This window comes from Leiobunum rupestre, chromosome 3, assembly GCF_980474605.1.
Source record: "Leiobunum rupestre chromosome 3, qqLeiRupe1.1.hap1, whole genome shotgun sequence".
NCBI lineage: Eukaryota > Metazoa > Arthropoda > Arachnida > Opiliones > Sclerosomatidae > Leiobunum > Leiobunum rupestre.
The window spans coordinates 62,082,546-62,097,987 of NC_143386.1; the positions used below are offsets into that span (position 1 = coordinate 62,082,546).

The 15,442-nt window shown below is 42.4% G+C and overlaps 37 non-coding genes across 37 annotated transcripts; all 37 read left to right on the forward strand.

Annotated features, from left to right (window-relative positions):
- Nucleotides 1–20: 20 nt before the first annotated feature.
- TRNAT-UGU (transfer RNA threonine (anticodon UGU)) lies at nucleotides 21–93 on the forward strand. The gene has a single exon. It is a non-coding gene; the product is annotated as a tRNA-Thr (tRNA).
- A 203-nt stretch (nucleotides 94–296) lies between these two features.
- TRNAT-UGU (transfer RNA threonine (anticodon UGU)) lies at nucleotides 297–369 on the forward strand. The gene has a single exon. It is a non-coding gene; the product is annotated as a tRNA-Thr (tRNA).
- Nucleotides 370–710: 341 nt separating this feature from the next.
- TRNAT-UGU (transfer RNA threonine (anticodon UGU)) lies at nucleotides 711–783 on the forward strand. Its single transcript has one exon. It is a non-coding gene; the product is annotated as a tRNA-Thr (tRNA).
- Nucleotides 784–848: 65 nt separating this feature from the next.
- TRNAT-UGU (transfer RNA threonine (anticodon UGU)) lies at nucleotides 849–921 on the forward strand. The gene has a single exon. It is a non-coding gene; the product is annotated as a tRNA-Thr (tRNA).
- A 203-nt stretch (nucleotides 922–1,124) lies between these two features.
- On the forward strand, nucleotides 1,125–1,197 carry TRNAT-UGU (transfer RNA threonine (anticodon UGU)). The gene has a single exon. It is a non-coding gene; the product is annotated as a tRNA-Thr (tRNA).
- Nucleotides 1,198–1,262: 65 nt separating this feature from the next.
- Nucleotides 1,263–1,335, forward strand: TRNAT-UGU (transfer RNA threonine (anticodon UGU)). The gene has a single exon. It is a non-coding gene; the product is annotated as a tRNA-Thr (tRNA).
- A 65-nt stretch (nucleotides 1,336–1,400) lies between these two features.
- TRNAT-UGU (transfer RNA threonine (anticodon UGU)) lies at nucleotides 1,401–1,473 on the forward strand. The gene has a single exon. It is a non-coding gene; the product is annotated as a tRNA-Thr (tRNA).
- A 341-nt stretch (nucleotides 1,474–1,814) lies between these two features.
- TRNAT-UGU (transfer RNA threonine (anticodon UGU)) lies at nucleotides 1,815–1,887 on the forward strand. Its single transcript has one exon. It is a non-coding gene; the product is annotated as a tRNA-Thr (tRNA).
- A 65-nt stretch (nucleotides 1,888–1,952) lies between these two features.
- Nucleotides 1,953–2,025, forward strand: TRNAT-UGU (transfer RNA threonine (anticodon UGU)). Its single transcript has one exon. It is a non-coding gene; the product is annotated as a tRNA-Thr (tRNA).
- A 341-nt stretch (nucleotides 2,026–2,366) lies between these two features.
- Nucleotides 2,367–2,439, forward strand: TRNAT-UGU (transfer RNA threonine (anticodon UGU)). The gene has a single exon. It is a non-coding gene; the product is annotated as a tRNA-Thr (tRNA).
- A 203-nt stretch (nucleotides 2,440–2,642) lies between these two features.
- On the forward strand, nucleotides 2,643–2,715 carry TRNAT-UGU (transfer RNA threonine (anticodon UGU)). The gene has a single exon. It is a non-coding gene; the product is annotated as a tRNA-Thr (tRNA).
- Nucleotides 2,716–2,780: 65 nt separating this feature from the next.
- Nucleotides 2,781–2,853, forward strand: TRNAT-UGU (transfer RNA threonine (anticodon UGU)). Its single transcript has one exon. It is a non-coding gene; the product is annotated as a tRNA-Thr (tRNA).
- A 65-nt stretch (nucleotides 2,854–2,918) lies between these two features.
- TRNAT-UGU (transfer RNA threonine (anticodon UGU)) lies at nucleotides 2,919–2,991 on the forward strand. The gene has a single exon. It is a non-coding gene; the product is annotated as a tRNA-Thr (tRNA).
- Nucleotides 2,992–3,332: 341 nt separating this feature from the next.
- On the forward strand, nucleotides 3,333–3,405 carry TRNAT-UGU (transfer RNA threonine (anticodon UGU)). The gene has a single exon. It is a non-coding gene; the product is annotated as a tRNA-Thr (tRNA).
- A 341-nt stretch (nucleotides 3,406–3,746) lies between these two features.
- TRNAT-UGU (transfer RNA threonine (anticodon UGU)) lies at nucleotides 3,747–3,819 on the forward strand. The gene has a single exon. It is a non-coding gene; the product is annotated as a tRNA-Thr (tRNA).
- A 65-nt stretch (nucleotides 3,820–3,884) lies between these two features.
- TRNAT-UGU (transfer RNA threonine (anticodon UGU)) lies at nucleotides 3,885–3,957 on the forward strand. The gene has a single exon. It is a non-coding gene; the product is annotated as a tRNA-Thr (tRNA).
- Nucleotides 3,958–4,160: 203 nt separating this feature from the next.
- On the forward strand, nucleotides 4,161–4,233 carry TRNAT-UGU (transfer RNA threonine (anticodon UGU)). The gene has a single exon. It is a non-coding gene; the product is annotated as a tRNA-Thr (tRNA).
- A 203-nt stretch (nucleotides 4,234–4,436) lies between these two features.
- TRNAT-UGU (transfer RNA threonine (anticodon UGU)) lies at nucleotides 4,437–4,509 on the forward strand. The gene has a single exon. It is a non-coding gene; the product is annotated as a tRNA-Thr (tRNA).
- Nucleotides 4,510–4,574: 65 nt separating this feature from the next.
- TRNAT-UGU (transfer RNA threonine (anticodon UGU)) lies at nucleotides 4,575–4,647 on the forward strand. Its single transcript has one exon. It is a non-coding gene; the product is annotated as a tRNA-Thr (tRNA).
- A 341-nt stretch (nucleotides 4,648–4,988) lies between these two features.
- On the forward strand, nucleotides 4,989–5,061 carry TRNAT-UGU (transfer RNA threonine (anticodon UGU)). The gene has a single exon. It is a non-coding gene; the product is annotated as a tRNA-Thr (tRNA).
- Nucleotides 5,062–5,126: 65 nt separating this feature from the next.
- Nucleotides 5,127–5,199, forward strand: TRNAT-UGU (transfer RNA threonine (anticodon UGU)). Its single transcript has one exon. It is a non-coding gene; the product is annotated as a tRNA-Thr (tRNA).
- Nucleotides 5,200–5,540: 341 nt separating this feature from the next.
- Nucleotides 5,541–5,613, forward strand: TRNAT-UGU (transfer RNA threonine (anticodon UGU)). Its single transcript has one exon. It is a non-coding gene; the product is annotated as a tRNA-Thr (tRNA).
- Nucleotides 5,614–5,816: 203 nt separating this feature from the next.
- On the forward strand, nucleotides 5,817–5,889 carry TRNAT-UGU (transfer RNA threonine (anticodon UGU)). The gene has a single exon. It is a non-coding gene; the product is annotated as a tRNA-Thr (tRNA).
- Nucleotides 5,890–6,367: 478 nt separating this feature from the next.
- TRNAT-UGU (transfer RNA threonine (anticodon UGU)) lies at nucleotides 6,368–6,440 on the forward strand. The gene has a single exon. It is a non-coding gene; the product is annotated as a tRNA-Thr (tRNA).
- Nucleotides 6,441–6,643: 203 nt separating this feature from the next.
- On the forward strand, nucleotides 6,644–6,716 carry TRNAT-UGU (transfer RNA threonine (anticodon UGU)). The gene has a single exon. It is a non-coding gene; the product is annotated as a tRNA-Thr (tRNA).
- A 203-nt stretch (nucleotides 6,717–6,919) lies between these two features.
- Nucleotides 6,920–6,992, forward strand: TRNAT-UGU (transfer RNA threonine (anticodon UGU)). The gene has a single exon. It is a non-coding gene; the product is annotated as a tRNA-Thr (tRNA).
- Nucleotides 6,993–7,195: 203 nt separating this feature from the next.
- On the forward strand, nucleotides 7,196–7,268 carry TRNAT-UGU (transfer RNA threonine (anticodon UGU)). The gene has a single exon. It is a non-coding gene; the product is annotated as a tRNA-Thr (tRNA).
- A 479-nt stretch (nucleotides 7,269–7,747) lies between these two features.
- On the forward strand, nucleotides 7,748–7,820 carry TRNAT-UGU (transfer RNA threonine (anticodon UGU)). Its single transcript has one exon. It is a non-coding gene; the product is annotated as a tRNA-Thr (tRNA).
- Nucleotides 7,821–8,298: 478 nt separating this feature from the next.
- Nucleotides 8,299–8,371, forward strand: TRNAT-UGU (transfer RNA threonine (anticodon UGU)). Its single transcript has one exon. It is a non-coding gene; the product is annotated as a tRNA-Thr (tRNA).
- Nucleotides 8,372–8,711: 340 nt separating this feature from the next.
- On the forward strand, nucleotides 8,712–8,784 carry TRNAT-UGU (transfer RNA threonine (anticodon UGU)). The gene has a single exon. It is a non-coding gene; the product is annotated as a tRNA-Thr (tRNA).
- A 65-nt stretch (nucleotides 8,785–8,849) lies between these two features.
- On the forward strand, nucleotides 8,850–8,922 carry TRNAT-UGU (transfer RNA threonine (anticodon UGU)). Its single transcript has one exon. It is a non-coding gene; the product is annotated as a tRNA-Thr (tRNA).
- Nucleotides 8,923–9,125: 203 nt separating this feature from the next.
- On the forward strand, nucleotides 9,126–9,198 carry TRNAT-UGU (transfer RNA threonine (anticodon UGU)). Its single transcript has one exon. It is a non-coding gene; the product is annotated as a tRNA-Thr (tRNA).
- Nucleotides 9,199–9,401: 203 nt separating this feature from the next.
- TRNAT-UGU (transfer RNA threonine (anticodon UGU)) lies at nucleotides 9,402–9,474 on the forward strand. The gene has a single exon. It is a non-coding gene; the product is annotated as a tRNA-Thr (tRNA).
- A 478-nt stretch (nucleotides 9,475–9,952) lies between these two features.
- On the forward strand, nucleotides 9,953–10,025 carry TRNAT-UGU (transfer RNA threonine (anticodon UGU)). The gene has a single exon. It is a non-coding gene; the product is annotated as a tRNA-Thr (tRNA).
- Nucleotides 10,026–10,228: 203 nt separating this feature from the next.
- On the forward strand, nucleotides 10,229–10,301 carry TRNAT-UGU (transfer RNA threonine (anticodon UGU)). The gene has a single exon. It is a non-coding gene; the product is annotated as a tRNA-Thr (tRNA).
- A 65-nt stretch (nucleotides 10,302–10,366) lies between these two features.
- On the forward strand, nucleotides 10,367–10,439 carry TRNAT-UGU (transfer RNA threonine (anticodon UGU)). The gene has a single exon. It is a non-coding gene; the product is annotated as a tRNA-Thr (tRNA).
- A 340-nt stretch (nucleotides 10,440–10,779) lies between these two features.
- TRNAT-UGU (transfer RNA threonine (anticodon UGU)) lies at nucleotides 10,780–10,852 on the forward strand. Its single transcript has one exon. It is a non-coding gene; the product is annotated as a tRNA-Thr (tRNA).
- The last annotated feature ends 4,590 nt before the right edge of the window (nucleotides 10,853–15,442 follow it).

Genomic DNA, 15,442 nt, shown 5'->3' on the forward strand with positions numbered 1-15,442 from the left:
AAGAATTGCGTCGGTTCCGTGGCCGCATGGCTTAGTGGTTAAAGCGCCTGTCTTGTAAACAGGAGATCGCGAGTTCCATTCTCGCCGTGGCCTACCTGCTTTCGAACTATCTCTTTAATTTATTTTTCATTTTCTAATACGAATTGCGTCGGTTCCGTGGCCGCGAGGCTTAGTGGTTAAAGCGCCTGTCTTGTAAACAGGAGATCGCGAGTTCGATTCTCACCGACGCCTATCACCTTTCGAACTATCTCTTTAATTTCTTTTTCATATTCTAATAAGAATTGCGGCGCTTACGTGGCCGCGTGGCTTAGTGGTTAAAGCGCCTGTCTTGTAAACAGGAGATCGCGAGTTCGACTCTCGCCGTGGCCTACCACCTTCCGAACTATCTCTTTAATTTCTTTTTCGTTTTCTAATAAGAATTGCTTCGGTTCCGTGGCCGCATGGCTTAGTGGTTAAAGCGCCTGTCTTGTAAGCAGGAGATCGCGAGTTCGATTATCAACGTGGCCTACCACCTTTCGAACTATCTCTTTTATTTCTTTGTCATATTCTTATAAGAATTGCGTCGGTTCCGTGGCCGCGTGACTTAGTGGTTACAGCGCCTCTCTTGTAAACAGGAGATCGCGAGTTCAATTCTCACCCGCGCCTACCACCTTTCGAACTATCTCTTTAATTTATTTTTCATTTTCTAATAAGAATTGCTTGGGTCCCTTGGCCACGTGGCTTATTGGTTAAAGCGCCTGTCTTGTAAAGAGGAGATCGCGAGTTCGATTCTCGCCGTGGCCTACCACCTTTCGAACTATCTCTTTAATTTCTTTTTCATATTCTAATAAGAATTGCCTAGGTTCCGTGGCCGCGTGGCTTAGTGGTTATAGCGCCTGTCTTGTAAACAGGAGATCGCGAGTTCCATTCTCGCCGTGGCCTACCACCTTTCGAACTATCTCTTTAATTTATTTTTCATTTTCTAATAAGAATTGCATCGGTTCCGTGGCCGCGTGGCTTAGTGGTTAAAGCGCCTGGCTTGTAAACATGAGATCGCGAGTTCGATTCTCACCGACGCCTATCACCTTTCGAACTATCTCTTTAATTTCTTTTTCATATTCTAATAAGAATTGCGGCGCTTACGTGGCCGCGTGGCTTAGTGGTTAAAGCGCCTGTCTTGTAAACAGGAGATCGCGAGTTCGATTCTCGCCGTGGCCTACCACCTTTCGAACTATCTCTTTAATTTATTTTTCATTTTCTAATAAGAATTGCTTGGGTCCCTTGGCCACGTGGCTTATTGGTTAAAGCGCCTGTCTTGTAAAGAGGAGATCGCGAGTTCGATTCTCGCCGTGGCCTACCACCTTTCGAACTATCTCTTTAATTTCTTTTTCATATTCTAATAAGAATTGCCTAGGTTCCGTGGCCGCGTGGCTTAGTGGTTATAGCGCCTGTCTTGTAAACAGGAGATCGCGAGTTCGATTCTCGCCGTGGCCTACCACCTTTCGAAATATCTCTTTTATTTCTTTGTCATATTCTTATAAGAATTGCGTCGGTACCGTGGCCGCGTGACTTAGTGGTTACAGCGCCTCTCTTGTAAACAGGATATCGCGAGTTCAATTCTCACCCGCGCCTACCACCTTTCGAACTATCTCTTTAATTTATTTTTCATTTTCTAATACGAATTGCATCGGTTCCGTGGCCGCGTGGCTTAGTGGTTAAAGCGCCTGTCTTGTAAACATGAGATCGCGAGTTCGATTCTCACCGACGCCTATCACCTTTCGAACTATCTCTTTAATTTCTTTTTCATATTCTAATAAGAATTGCGGCGCTTACGTGGCCGCGTGGCTTAGTGGTTAAAGCGCCTGTCTTGTAAACAGGAGATCGCGAGTTCGACTCTCGCCGTGGCCTACCACCTTCCGAACTATCTCTTTAATTTCTTTTTCGTTTTCTAATAAGAATTGCGGCGCTTACGTGGCCGCGTGGCTTAGTGGTTAAAGCGCCTGTCTTGTAAACAGGAGATCGCGAGTTCGACTCTCGCCGTGGCCTACCACCTTCCGAACTATCTCTTTAATTTCTTTTTCGTTTTCTAATAAGAATTGCTTCGGTTCCGTGGCCGCATGGCTTAGTGGTTAAAGCGCCTGTCTTGTAAGCAGGAGATCGCGAGTTCGATTATCAACGTGGCCTACCACCTTTCGAACTATCTCTTTTATTTCTTTGTCATATTCTTATAAGAATTGCGTCGGTTCCGTGGCCGCGTGACTTAGTGGTTACAGCGCCTCTCTTGTAAACAGGAGATCGCGAGTTCAATTCTCACCCGCGCCTACCACCTTTCGAACTATCTCTTTAATTTATTTTTCATTTTCTAATACGAATTGCGTCGGTTCCGTGGCCGCGAGGCTTAGTGGTTAAAGCGCCTGTCTTGTAAACAGGAGATCGCGAGTTCCATTCTCGCCGTGGCCTACCACCTTTCGAACTATCTCTTTAATTTATTTTTCATTTTCTAATAAGAATTGCATCGGTTCCGTGGCCGCGTGGCTTAGTGGTTAAAGCGCCTGTCTTGTAAACATGAGATCGCGAGTTCGATTCTCACCGACGCCTATCACCTTTCGAACTATCTCTTTAATTTCTTTTTCATATTCTAATAAGAATTGCGGCGCTTACGTGGCCGCGTGGCTTAGTGGTTAAAGCGCCTGTCTTGTAAACAGGAGATCGCGAGTTCGATTCTCGCCGTGGCCTACCACCTTTCGAACTATCTCTTTAATTTATTTTTCATTTTCTAATAAGAATTGCTTGGGTCCCTTGGCCACGTGGCTTATTGGTTAAAGCGCCTGTCTTGTAAAGAGGAGATCGCGAGTTCGATTCTCGCCGTGGCCTACCACCTTTCGAACTATCTCTTTAATTTCTTTTTCATATTCTAATAAGAATTGCCTAGGTTCCGTGGCCGCGTGGCTTAGTGGTTATAGCGCCTGTCTTGTAAACAGGAGATCGCGAGTTCGATTCTCGCCGTGGCCTACCACCTTTCGAAATATCTCTTTTATTTCTTTGTCATATTCTTATAAGAATTGCGTCGGTACCGTGGCCGCGTGACTTAGTGGTTACAGCGCCTCTCTTGTAAACAGGATATCGCGAGTTCAATTCTCACCCGCGCCTACCACATTTCGAACTATCTCTTTAATTTATTTTTCATTTTCTAATACGAATTGCATCGGTTCCGTGGCCGCGTGGCTTAGTGGTTAAAGCGCCTGTCTTGTAAACATGAGATCGCGAGTTCGATTCTCACCGACGCCTATCACCTTTCGAACTATCTCTTTAATTTCTTTTTCATATTCTAATAAGAATTGCGGCGCTTACGTGGCCGCGTGGCTTAGTGGTTAAAGCGCCTGTCTTGTAAACAGGAGATCGCGAGTTCGACTCTCGCCGTGGCCTACCACCTTCCGAACTATCTCTTTAATTTCTTTTTCGTTTTCTAATAAGAATTGCTTCGGTTCCGTGGCCGCATGGCTTAGTGGTTAAAGCGCCTGTCTTGTAAACAGAAGATCGCGAGTTCGATTATCAACGTGGCCTACCACCTTTCGAACTATCTCTTTTATTTCTTTGTCATATTCTTATAAGAATTGCGTCGGTTCCGTGGCCGCGTGACTTAGTGGTTACAGCGCCTCTCTTGTAAACAGGAGATCGCGAGTTCAATTCTCACCCGCGCCTACCACCTTTCGAACTATCTCTTTAATTTATTTTTCATTTTCTAATACGAATTGCGTCGGTTCCGTGGCCGCGAGGCTTAGTGGTTAAAGCGCCTGTCTTGTAAACAGGAGATCGCGAGTTCCATTCTCGCCGTGGCCTACCTGCTTTCGAACTATCTCTTTAATTTATTTTTCATTTTCTAATACGAATTGCGTCGGTTCCGTGGCCGCGAGGCTTAGTGGTTAAAGCGCCTGTCTTGTAAACAGGAGATCGCGAGTTCCATTCTCGCCGTGGCCTACCGCCTTTCGAACTATCTCTTTAATTTATTTTTCATTGTCTAATAAGAATTGCATCGGTTCCGTGGCCGCGTGGCTTAGTGGTTAAAGCGCCTGTCTTGTAAACATGAGATCGCGAGTTCGATTCTCACCGACGCCTATCACCTTTCGAACTATCTCTTTAATTTCTTTTTCATATTCTAATAAGAATTGCGGCGCTTACGTGGCCGCGTGGCTTAGTGGTTAAAGCGCCTGTCTTGTAAACAGGAGATCGCGAGTTCGACTCTCGCCGTGGCCTACCACCTTCCGAACTATCTCTTTAATTTCTTTTTCGTTTTCTAATAAGAATTGCTTCGGTTCCGTGGCCGCGTGGCTTAGTGGTTAAAGCGCCTGTCTTGTAAACAGGAGATCGCGAGTTCGATTATCAACGTGGCCTACCACCTTTCGAACTATCTCTTTTATTTCTTTGTCATATTCTAATAAGAATTGCGGCGCTTACGTGGCTGCGTGGCTTAGTGGTTAAAGCGCCTCTCTTGTAAACAGGAGATCGCGAGTTCGATTCTCGCCGTGGCCTACCACCTTTCGAACTATCTCTTTAATTTATTTTTCATTTTCTAATAAGAATTGCTTGGGTCCCTTGGCCACGTGGCTTATTGGTTAAAGCGCCTGTCTTGTAAACAGGAGATCGCGAGTTCGACTCTCGCCGTGGCCTACCACCTTCCGAACTATCTCTTTAATTTCTTTTTCGTTTTCTAATAAGAATTGCTTCGGTTCCGTGGCCGCGTGACTTAGTGGTTAAAGCGCCTTTCTTGTAAATAGGAAATCGCCAGTTAGATTCAAGCCGTGGCCTACCAGCTTTCGAACTATCTCTTTTATTTCTTTTTCATTTTCTAATAAGAATTGCTTCGGTTCCGTGGCCGCGTGGCTTAGTGGTTAAAGCGCCTGTCTTGTAAACATGAGATCGCGAGTTCGATTCTCACCGACGCCTATCACCTTTCGAACTTTCTCTTTAATTTCTTTTTCATATTCTAATAAGAATTGCGGCGCTTACGTGGCTGCGTGGCTTAGTGGTTAAAGCGCCTGTCTTGTAAACAGGAGATCGCGAGTTCGATTCTCGCCGTGGCCTACCACCTTTCGAACTATCTCTTTAATTTATTTTTCATTTTCTAATAAGAATTGCTTGGGTCCCTTGGCCACGTGGCTTATTGGTTAAAGCGCCTGTCTTGTAAACAGGAGATCGCGAGTTCGACTCTCGCCGTGGCCTACCACCTTCCGAACTATCTCTTTAATTTCTTTTTCGTTTTCTAATAAGAATTGCTTCGGTTCCGTGGCCGCGTGGCTTAGTGGTTAAAGCGCCTGTCTTGTAAACAGGAGATCGCGAGTTCGATTATCAACGTGGCCTACCACCTTTCGAACTATCTCTTTTATTTCTTTGTCATATTCTTATAAGAATTGCATCGGTTCCGTGGCCGCGTGACTTAGTGGTTACAGCGCCTCTCTTGTAAACAGGAGATCGCGAGTTCAATTCTCAACCGCGCCTACCACCTTTCGAACTATCTCTTTAATTTATTTTTCATTTTCTAATACGAATTGCGTCGGTTCCGTGGCCGCGAGGCTTAGTGGTTAAAGCGCCTGTCTTGTAAACAGGAGATCGCGAGTTCCATTCTCGCCGTGGCCTACCACCTTTCGAACTATCTCTTTAATTTATTTTTCATTTTCTAATAAGAATTGCATCGGTTCCGTGGCCGCGTGGCTTAGTGGTTAAAGCGCCTGTCTTGTAAACATGAGATCGCGAGTTCGATTCTCACCGACGCCTGTCACCTTTCGAACTATCTCTTTAATTTCTTTTTCATATTCTAATAAGAATTGCGGCGCTTACGTGGCCGCGTGGCTTAGTGGTTAAAGCGCCTTTCTTGTAAACAGGAGATCGCGAGCTCGACTCTCGCCGTGGCCTACCACCTTCCGAACTATCTCTTTAATTTCTTTTTCGTTTTCTAATAAGAATTGCTTCGGTTCCGTGGCCGCGTGGCTTAGTGGTTAAAGCGCCTGTCTTGTAAACAGGAGATCGCGAGTTCGATTATCAACGTGGCCTACCACCTTTCGAACTATCTCTTTTATTTCTTTGTCATATTCTTATAAGAATTGCATCGGTTCCGTGGCCGCGTGACTTAGTGGTTACAGCGCCTCTCTTGTAAACAGGAGATCGCGAGTTCAATTCTCACCCGCGCCTACCACCTTTCGAACTATCTCTTTAATTTCTTTTTCATTTTCTAATACGAATTGCGTCGGTTCCGTGGCCGCGAGGCTTAGTGGTTAAAGCGCCTGTCTTGTAAACAGGAGATCGCGAGTTCCATTCTCGCCGTGGCATACCACCTTTCGAACTATCTCTTTAATTTTTTTTCAATTTATTATAAGAATTGCTTCGGTTCCGTGGCCGCGTGGCTTAGTGGTTAAAGCGCCTGTCTTGTAAACAGGAGATCGCGAGTTCGATTCTCGACGTGGCCTACCACCTTTCGAACTATCTCTTTAATTTATTTTTCATTTTCTAATAAGAATTGCTTGGGTCCCTTGTCCACGTGGCTTATTGGTTAAAGCGCCTGTCTTGTAAAGAGGAGATCGCGAGTTCGATTCTCGCCGTGGCCTACCACCTTTCGAACTATCTCTTTAATTTCTTTTTCATATTCTAATAAGAATTGCCTAGGTTCCGTGGCCACGTGGCTTAGTGGTTATAGCGCCTGTCTTGTAAACAGGAGATCGCGAGTTCGATTCTCGCCGTGGCCTACCACCTTTCGAAATATCTCTTTTATTTCTTTGTCATATTCTTATAAGAATTGCGTCGGTTCCGTGGCCGCGTGACTTAGTGGTTACAGCGCCTCTCTTGTAAACAGGATATCGCGAGTTCAATTCTCACCCGCGCCTACCACATTTCGAACTATCTCTTTAATTTATTTTTCATTTTCTAATACGAATTGCGTCGGTTCCGTGGCCGCGAGGCTTAGTGGTTAAAGCGCCTGTCTTGTAAACAGGAGATCGCGAGTTCCATTCTCGCCGTGGCCTACCACCTTTCGAACTATCTCTTTAATTTATTTTTCATTTTCTAATAAGAATTGCATCGGTTCCGTGGCCGCGTGGCTTAGTGGTTAAAGCGCCTGTCTTGTAAACATGAGATCGCGAGTTCGATTCTCACCGACGCCTATCACCTTTCGAACTATCTCTTTAATTTCTTTTTCATATTCTAATAAGAATTGCGGCGCTTACGTGGCCGCGTGGCTTAGTGGTTAAAGCGCCTGTCTTGTAAACAGGAGATCGCGAGTTCGACTCTCGCCGTGGCCTACCACCTTCCGAACTATCTCTTTAATTTCTTTTTCGTTTTCTAATAAGAATTGCTTCGGTTCCGTGGCCGCATGGCTTAGTGGTTAAAGCGCCTGTCTTGTAAACAGGAGATCGCGAGTTCGATTATCAACGTGGCCTACCACCTTTCGAACTATCTCTTTTATTTCTTTGTCATATTCTTATAAGAATTGCGTCGGTTCCGTGGCCGCGTGACTTAGTGGTTACAGCGCCTCTCTTGTAAACAGGAGATCGCGAGTTCAATTCTCACCCGCGCCTACCACCTTTCGAACTATCTCTTTAATTTATTTTTCATTTTCTAATACGAATTGCGTCGGTTCCGTGGCCGCGTGGCTTAGTGGTTAAAGCGCCTGTCTTGTAAACATGAGATCGCGAGTTCGATTCTCACCGACGCCTATCACCTTTCGAACTATCTCTTTAATTTCTTTTTCATATTCTAATAAGAATTGCGGCGCTTACGTGGCCGCGTGGCTTAGTGGCTAAAGCGCCTTTCTTGTAAACAGGAGATCGCGAGTTCGACTCTCGCCGTGGCCTACCACCTTCCGAACTATCTCTTTAATTTCTTTTTCGTTTTCTAATAAGAATTGCTTCGGTTCCGTGGCCGCGTGGCTTAGTGGTTAAAGCGCCTGTCTTGTAAACAGGAGATCGCGAGTTCGATTATCAACGTGGCCTACCACCTTTCGAACTATCTCTTTTATTTCTTTGTCATATTCTTATAAGAATTGCATCGGTTCCGTGGCCGCGTGACTTAGTGGTTACAGCGCCTCTCTTGTAAACAGGAGATCGCGAGTTCAATTCTCACCCGCGCCTACCACCTTTCGAACTATCTCTTTAATTTCTTTTTCATTTTCTAATACGAATTGCGTCGGTTCCGTGGCCGCGAGGCTTAGTGGTTAAAGCGCCTGTCTTGTAAACAGGAGATCGCGAGTTCCATTCTCGCCGTGGCATACCACCTTTCGAACTATCTCTTTAATTTTTTTTCAATTTATTATAAGAATTGCTTCGGTTCCGTGGCCGCGTGGCTTAGTGGTTAAAGCGCCTGTCTTGTAAACAGGAGATCGCGAGTTCGATTCTCGACGTGGCCTACCACCTTTCGAACTATCTCATTTATTTCTTTGTCATATTCTAATAAGAATTGCATCGGTTCCGTGGCCGCGTGACTTAGTGGTTACAGCGCCTTTCTTGTAAATAGGAAATCGCGAGTTATATTCAAGCCGTGGCCTACCAGCTTTCTATCTATCTCTTTAATTTCTTTTTCATTTTCTAATACGAATTGCGTCGGTTCCGTGGCCGCGAGGCTTAGTGGTTAAAGCGCCTGTCTTGTAAACAGGAGATCGCGAGTTCCATTCTCGCCGTGGCATACCACCTTTCGAACTATCTCTTTAATTTTTTTTCAATTTATTATAAGAATTGCTTCGGTTCCGTGGCCGCGTGGCTTATTGGTTAAAGCGCCTGTCTTGTAAAGAGGAGATCGCGAGTTCGATTCTCGCCGTGGCCTACCACCTTTCGAACTATCTCTTTAATTTCTTTTTCATATTCTAATAAGAATTGCCTAGGTTCCGTGGCCGCGTGGCTTAGTGGTTATAGCGCCTGTCTTGTAAACAGGAGATCGCGAGTTCGATTCTCGCCGTGGCCTACCACCTTTCGAAATATCTCTTTTATTTCTTTGTCATATTCTTATAAGAATTGCGTCGGTTCCGTGGCCGCGTGACTTAGTGGTTACAGCGCCTCTCTTGTAAACAGGATATCGCGAGTTCAATTCTCACCCACGCCTACCACATTTCGAACTATCTCTTTAATTTATTTTTCATTTTCTAATACGAATTGCGTCGGTTCCGTGGCCGCGAGGCTTAGTGGTTAAAGCGCCTGTCTTGTAAACAGGAGATCGCGAGTTCCATTCTCGCCGTGGCCTACCACCTTTCGAACTATCTCTTTAATTTATTTTTCATTTTCTAATAAGAATTGCATCGGTTCCGTGGCCGCGTGGCTTAGTGGTTAAAGCGCCTGTCTTGTAAACATGAGATCGCGAGTTCGATTCTCACCGACGCCTATCACCTTTCGAACTATCTCTTTAATTTCTTTTTCATATTCTAATAAGAATTGCGGCGCTTACGTGGCCGCGTGGCTTAGTGGTTAAAGCGCCTGTCTTGTAAACAGGAGGTCGCGAGTTCGACTCTCGCCGTGGCCTACCACCTTTCGAACTTTCTCTTTAATTTCTTTTTCGTTTTCTAATAAGAATTGCTTCGGTTCCGTGGCCGCATGGCTTAGTGGTTAAAGCGCCTGTCTTGTAAACAGGAGATCGCGAGTTCGATTATCAACGTGGCCTACCACCTTTCGAACTATCTCTTTTATTTCTTTGTCATATTCTTATAAGAATTGCATCGGTTCCGTGGCCGCGTGACTTAGTGGTTACAGCGCCTCTCTTGTAAACAGGAGATCGCGAGTTCAATTCTCACCCGCGCCTACCACCTTTCGAACTATCTCTTTAATTTCTTTTTCATTTTCTAATACGAATTGCGTCGGTTCCGTGGCCGCGAGGCTTAGTGGTTAAAGCGCCTGTCTTGTAAACAGGAGATCGCGAGTTCCATTCTCGCCGTGGCATACCACCTTTCGAACTATCTCTTTAATTTTTTTTCAATTTATTATAAGAATTGCTTCGGTTCCGTGGCCGCGTGGCTTAGTGGTTAAAGCGCCTGTCTTGTATACAGGAGATCACGAGTTCGATTCTCGACGTGGCCTACCACCTTTCGAACTATCTCATTTATTTCTTTGTCATATTCTAATAAGAATTGCATCGGTTCCGTGGCCGCGTGACTTAGTGGTTACAGCGCCTTTCTTGTAAATAGGAAATCGCGAGTTATATTCAAGCCGTGGCCTACCAGCTTTCTATCTATCTCTTTAATTTCTTTTTCAATTTATTATAAGAATTGCATCGGTTTCGTGGCTGCGTGGCTTAGTGGTTAAAGCGCCTGTCTTGTAAACAGGAGATCGCGAGTTCGACTCTCGCCGTGGCCTACCACCTTTCGAACTATCTCTTTAATTTCTTTTTCAATTTATTATAAGAATTGCTTCGGTTCCGTGGCTGCGTGGCTTAGTGGTTAAAGCGCCTGTCTTGTAAACAGGAGATCGCGAGTTCGATTCTCGCCGTGGCCTACCACCTTTCGAACTATCTCTTTAATTTCTTTCTCATATTCTAATAAGAATTGTGGGGCTTACGTGGCCGCGTGGCTTAGTGGTTAAAGCGCCTGTCTTGTAAACAGGAGATCGCGAGTTCGACCTAGCCGTGGCCTACCACCTTTCGAACTATCTCATTTATTTCTTTGTCATATTCTAATAAGAATTGCATCGGTTCCGTGGCCGCGTGACTTAGTGGTTAAAGCGCCGGTCTTGTAAATAGGAGATCACGAGTTAGATTCAAGCCGTGGCCTACCAGATTTCTATCTATCTCTTTAATTTCTTTTTCGAATTCTAATAAGAATTGCGCCGCTTACGTGGCCGCGTGGCTTAGTGGTTAAAGCGCCTGTCTTGTAAATAGGAGATCGCGAGTTCGACTCTCGCCGTGGCCTACCACCTTTCGAACTATCTCTTTAATTTCTTTTTCATTTTCTAATAAGAATTGCCTAGGTTCCGTGGCCGCGTGGCTTAGTGGTAAAAGCGCCTGTTTTGCCGTCACAGAAGCAATAAAAGCAAATGAAAGCTTTATCAACACTATTTTGGACACTATGTCAAGTATTTCTGTAAGTTCATTTTATTCATGGAAATTATTGTTTATAGAGAACTTATTTTTTTCCCTCAATTTGTTTATACAAATAGGAACCTCAAATATCAAAGTTCCTAAAGACTAGAGCTGTAACTTTTTTGCTGTTGCATATTTTCGAAATGAGTCTAAAATATATCAATGAATCACCAAACAAACTTCTACCAAATGATGAAAAAGGTAACGAAGGTGCCCCTTTTTTATGTTATAGGGACCCTATTAAGGTCACTTCAAAAGTCACCCATGGGGGCTTTAATTGTAAAAGAAATTACTTGTGATAAGAATGATGATGAATGTGTAGAAATTGCAATTAAAAACTGGACTGTGATACAAGATCGTGGAGCCCTCCTATATCCAAAAAAGATTACTTATCATTTTTTTACTAACATTCACCGTATCATTAGCAATTCATTTTGTCAAGCAAAAAAACAGGAATTAGATCGAAAAGAAACTGTCAAAAGTGCAATACAAAAGGACACTGATATACAAACATTTTGGACCCAAGTTTGCGATTCGTGTAACATAGCAAATGAAGAGAGAAACAGGTTGTTGGCAAAAGTCATAAGCCAATTCATAAACACAGTAGCAAATGACCATGTGAGACATGAAAAAGATGTTCTGAAAGAAGAGCAACGTTTGAAGAACAAGAAATCTAAGGCGAAAAAAGCTTTGAGAAAACAACTAAGCGAAATATCCAACTGTATCCCATAAACCGATGATTCCAATTTAAAGTACAAATTTTTAATAAACGAATTTTCCTTTTATTTATAGATAGCTTTCATTATTCTACTGACAATTTCTTCCAATTGCCCTAATTTTAATATTGCCTCGCTTGATAGCTGTTAATTTTGGACCATTGTTGCAAACCTGTTGGTATGTTGGATGCTGACTGGAACCACAAGCTTGTCGGTGTCTGCTAAATTCATTCTCTAATGGATCCTGGTTAAAGTTAGCAGACAAGACAAACTTAGCCCCCTTTGATAGTAAGAATGGTATTATCTCAACCATGCCCTTAGCTATATAAAGAAAGGTTTTTTTAGTTTCTTCAATTCTATTATTCTACTCTGTTTTAGGTAAAAGTTCTCACTCGTTTGTTTAAGCCCTGAAAGAGTTTGAAAACTGAGTAACATTTTCTTTCGCTCTTCATTCTTGTATGGTTCACCATTACTTTTCAGTCTTTGACTTACGTCATTTTCCCAAAGACTTAAGTATTTTAAGAAGTCATCTTTTAGCCACTGTAAGAAATTCAAACACTCAGTCATAATTAATTTCACATTCCGATTTGTAGATTTACCTTTAACCTATATGGTCATTCGATGATTGGTATGGGTTCATCCACATATTTCGGTTCTGGTACCCTTCCTTGAGATTGCTGACATTCATGCAATCAAACCACCTGTTGAAAGTTCGTAGGAATAGAGTGGTTTCTGAAACTGCTTCCCCAAGTTCTTCTTCGATTGCATTCGCAACTGTTGCGCTGAGGACCTGAGTAGCCAGTTTAACTTTCATTTTAGCTTGTACTGCCGGAAACACGTGGTCATCTGTTAACTTGTAGGCTTTCCTTAAGGTAGCCCTACTCCGTTCATTGTTGTACAATGTAATGATAGTTTGCCAAACTAAATATTGACCATTTTTAAACATCCACCTAAAGCGTCAACCATCGCGACTGTTAAGAAGGCAGTTTCGTGTTGTTTTTATCAAGTGAGGCGGGTCAAAAAGGAAGTATATATATCTTTCTTCGTCGAATGCGTGAACATTTTTACAACGATAGCAATTTTCTTCATCACCGTGATTTTTTGTAAACACTTTTCTGTTAGTGGATGCCCCATCGCCAATAACTGTTAAAATTCTGAAGCCTTTTACCTCTAAAAGTGCAATGCACCTCCAAAAATAATGGAGTTCATCACCTGACAAGGCGTTAGTAGGGAAAGGGCTAGGGAAAATTTTATATTGGTTGTACAGCCCCGTACCATTAATACTAGCGCATGAGTTGCAACTGGTGAATTTATGTTTTCAAATAAATCTTTTTCGATTGCTGACAATCTATCAAAAGGATCACGGACATTGATATATCCAATCAAATCTCCGTTTTTTTTACTATAGATTAAATCTTCCTTGATTTTCATCTCATCAATAACTAATGAGAAATATTTTTGATGGTCTTCGAGAGAACTAATATTGGTTTCTTCCGCCAGTTTATTAAACATATTTGGTTGAAAACTTGGTCTTTTACCTTCTTCACTCGTATGCCTTAACAAAGTTCTATAGTTGGGTAAATGCAGAATACCTGAAGATTCCAAAGATTTGTATAAACCTGGTGATTTGTGGTACATGAAAAGGCACCACTGCACCACAAGAGGGTGCCACCTCCTTTCCTTTTTACTATTGAGTTGGCTCATTTTTAACTGAGTACCAAGAAAAAGTTTTGGGAAATCAACTTGCTCGTTTAACCCTTTATCAAGAACGTCATTTAGCCATTCTTCCTCTTGCGGACTGACTGTTTCTCCAATCTTCATTATTAATTTCCTAATTTTTTTCTCCCGTCTGACCAGTTTTCTTTTTAGCTTTATTTCCTTAGATTTACTACTTCTGAGTTCATGGATGATTTCGGTCTGACTAAGGCTTTTGAAAGAAGATGTTTTTTGCTTTTTCTTCTTTCTTCTAAATATTTCGCCACGAAAATAGCTTCTCAACTTTGAGCAGTTTCCGCATCTTTTCATTTGTGAAAGAAGGCAGCATGACTTGTGGCGAATGGCATTGGTAAACCAGCAAAAGTTAGCATTTGGAACAGTCTTTTCTTTGAAAATATTTTTGTACAATTCTTCTCGATTACCTTCACATACATGGAGGGAAGAAACTTTAGCAAAAAACTTGTCGAAATCTTCTTGACACAATATTTTGTTTGTAAAATTTGGAAGTAAAGTGTGCTCTGTGACATTTTGATTAAGTATTTGTAAAGATAAATCTAGCTCTGACGTAATAGTAAATGAAATGGTCACTCCTCCGGGTTCATAGTTAATTTTAGAAATTTTCAAACCCTTTTCAAATTCAGTAATTGCCCACTCTTTTGGAAGGTTGTGTGAGTATAAATTTTTTTATGAATTGAATGGAAACTGAGGAAATTTGTAGCTTTTGTGGGATTAGATTTTCCAACTGGCTTTTCAACAGTATTTACATTAACTTCAATGACAGGTTCTAGATCGGAGGCATTGATTGAGTTTGATATTTCAAATTCCTCCTCTGGGTTACTTTGTACAGAATTTCTAAATAGAGATATATTTCCTGTTTTTTGCGCTTTTAAAACCGGTGTGATAGGAATAAATAATGATGTCATTATCGCAGAACGTTTTTTTGGAATTGGAGTAGATTCTGTAGTAATTTCATATGTGCCAGATGTAGATTCAGTTACCATTGAAGTAGATAGAGTTATCACAGTTCCAGAGTCGTTTGTCACGGTTGCAGAGTCGCTTGACACGGTTGCAGAGTGGCTTGACACGGTTGCAGAGTCGCTTGACACGGTTGCAGAAACGCTTGACACGGTTGCAGAGTCGCTTGACACGGTTGCAGAGTCGCTTGACACGGTTGCAGTCGCTTGACACGGTTGCAGAGTTGAAAATAACGGGTGTAGATAATGTTGTCAATGGAGCAAGTGACGTCTTCAGAATTGAAACATGAGGTTTCACAATTGTCAAAATGGGAACTGTTTTTGGGAAACACATTAGGGATCAATAACAACTTATATTAATATCAAAAGCGTTATGAAACATATCTGGAGGTGTAATTTTGGATTTTAACCATTCTTGGGTTTGGAAAAATTGATGATCGAAGTGTTTGGAGCAAATGTAAGTTTGGTACTTAACACAATTGACATTAAAACCTGGTTTAAATTCCGCCAACCAGTCCGCCCATTGTTTACATATCAAAGGTTTAGTTTTCAACTTAGGGAAAGCTACAAAAGTAACGCCTTTTATGTGAGGTTTGTTAAAATATCGACTATCGCTATTGCATTTTGGAAATGCGCAATGTCTACAGGTAACCATATTAAAGGCGAATCGTTAACCATTGGCGAATCATTAACGAAAACTACTGAATCCTAACCATGGACTTTATTTCGCCCATGTCCTAAACGTCTTTTTCAAACGCCGTTATCAAAAATAAAATTCAAAAAAGTTTCAAACTTTCAAGGACTGCCGACAGATGGCTCTAAAGTCAACCGGAAAATGCGTCAGAATTTGTTCTAAATCTTATTCCCCCACACTGTTTCATCCCCTTTTGACCGTGTTTTTGAAGAGACGTACCCGTTTATACGCACAAGCTTGTAGCAGTCATGTCCTACTTTAATTCGCCCATGCTGGTGACACTTTAGTTACTTCATCTAATGATACTGGTAAGTGATTAA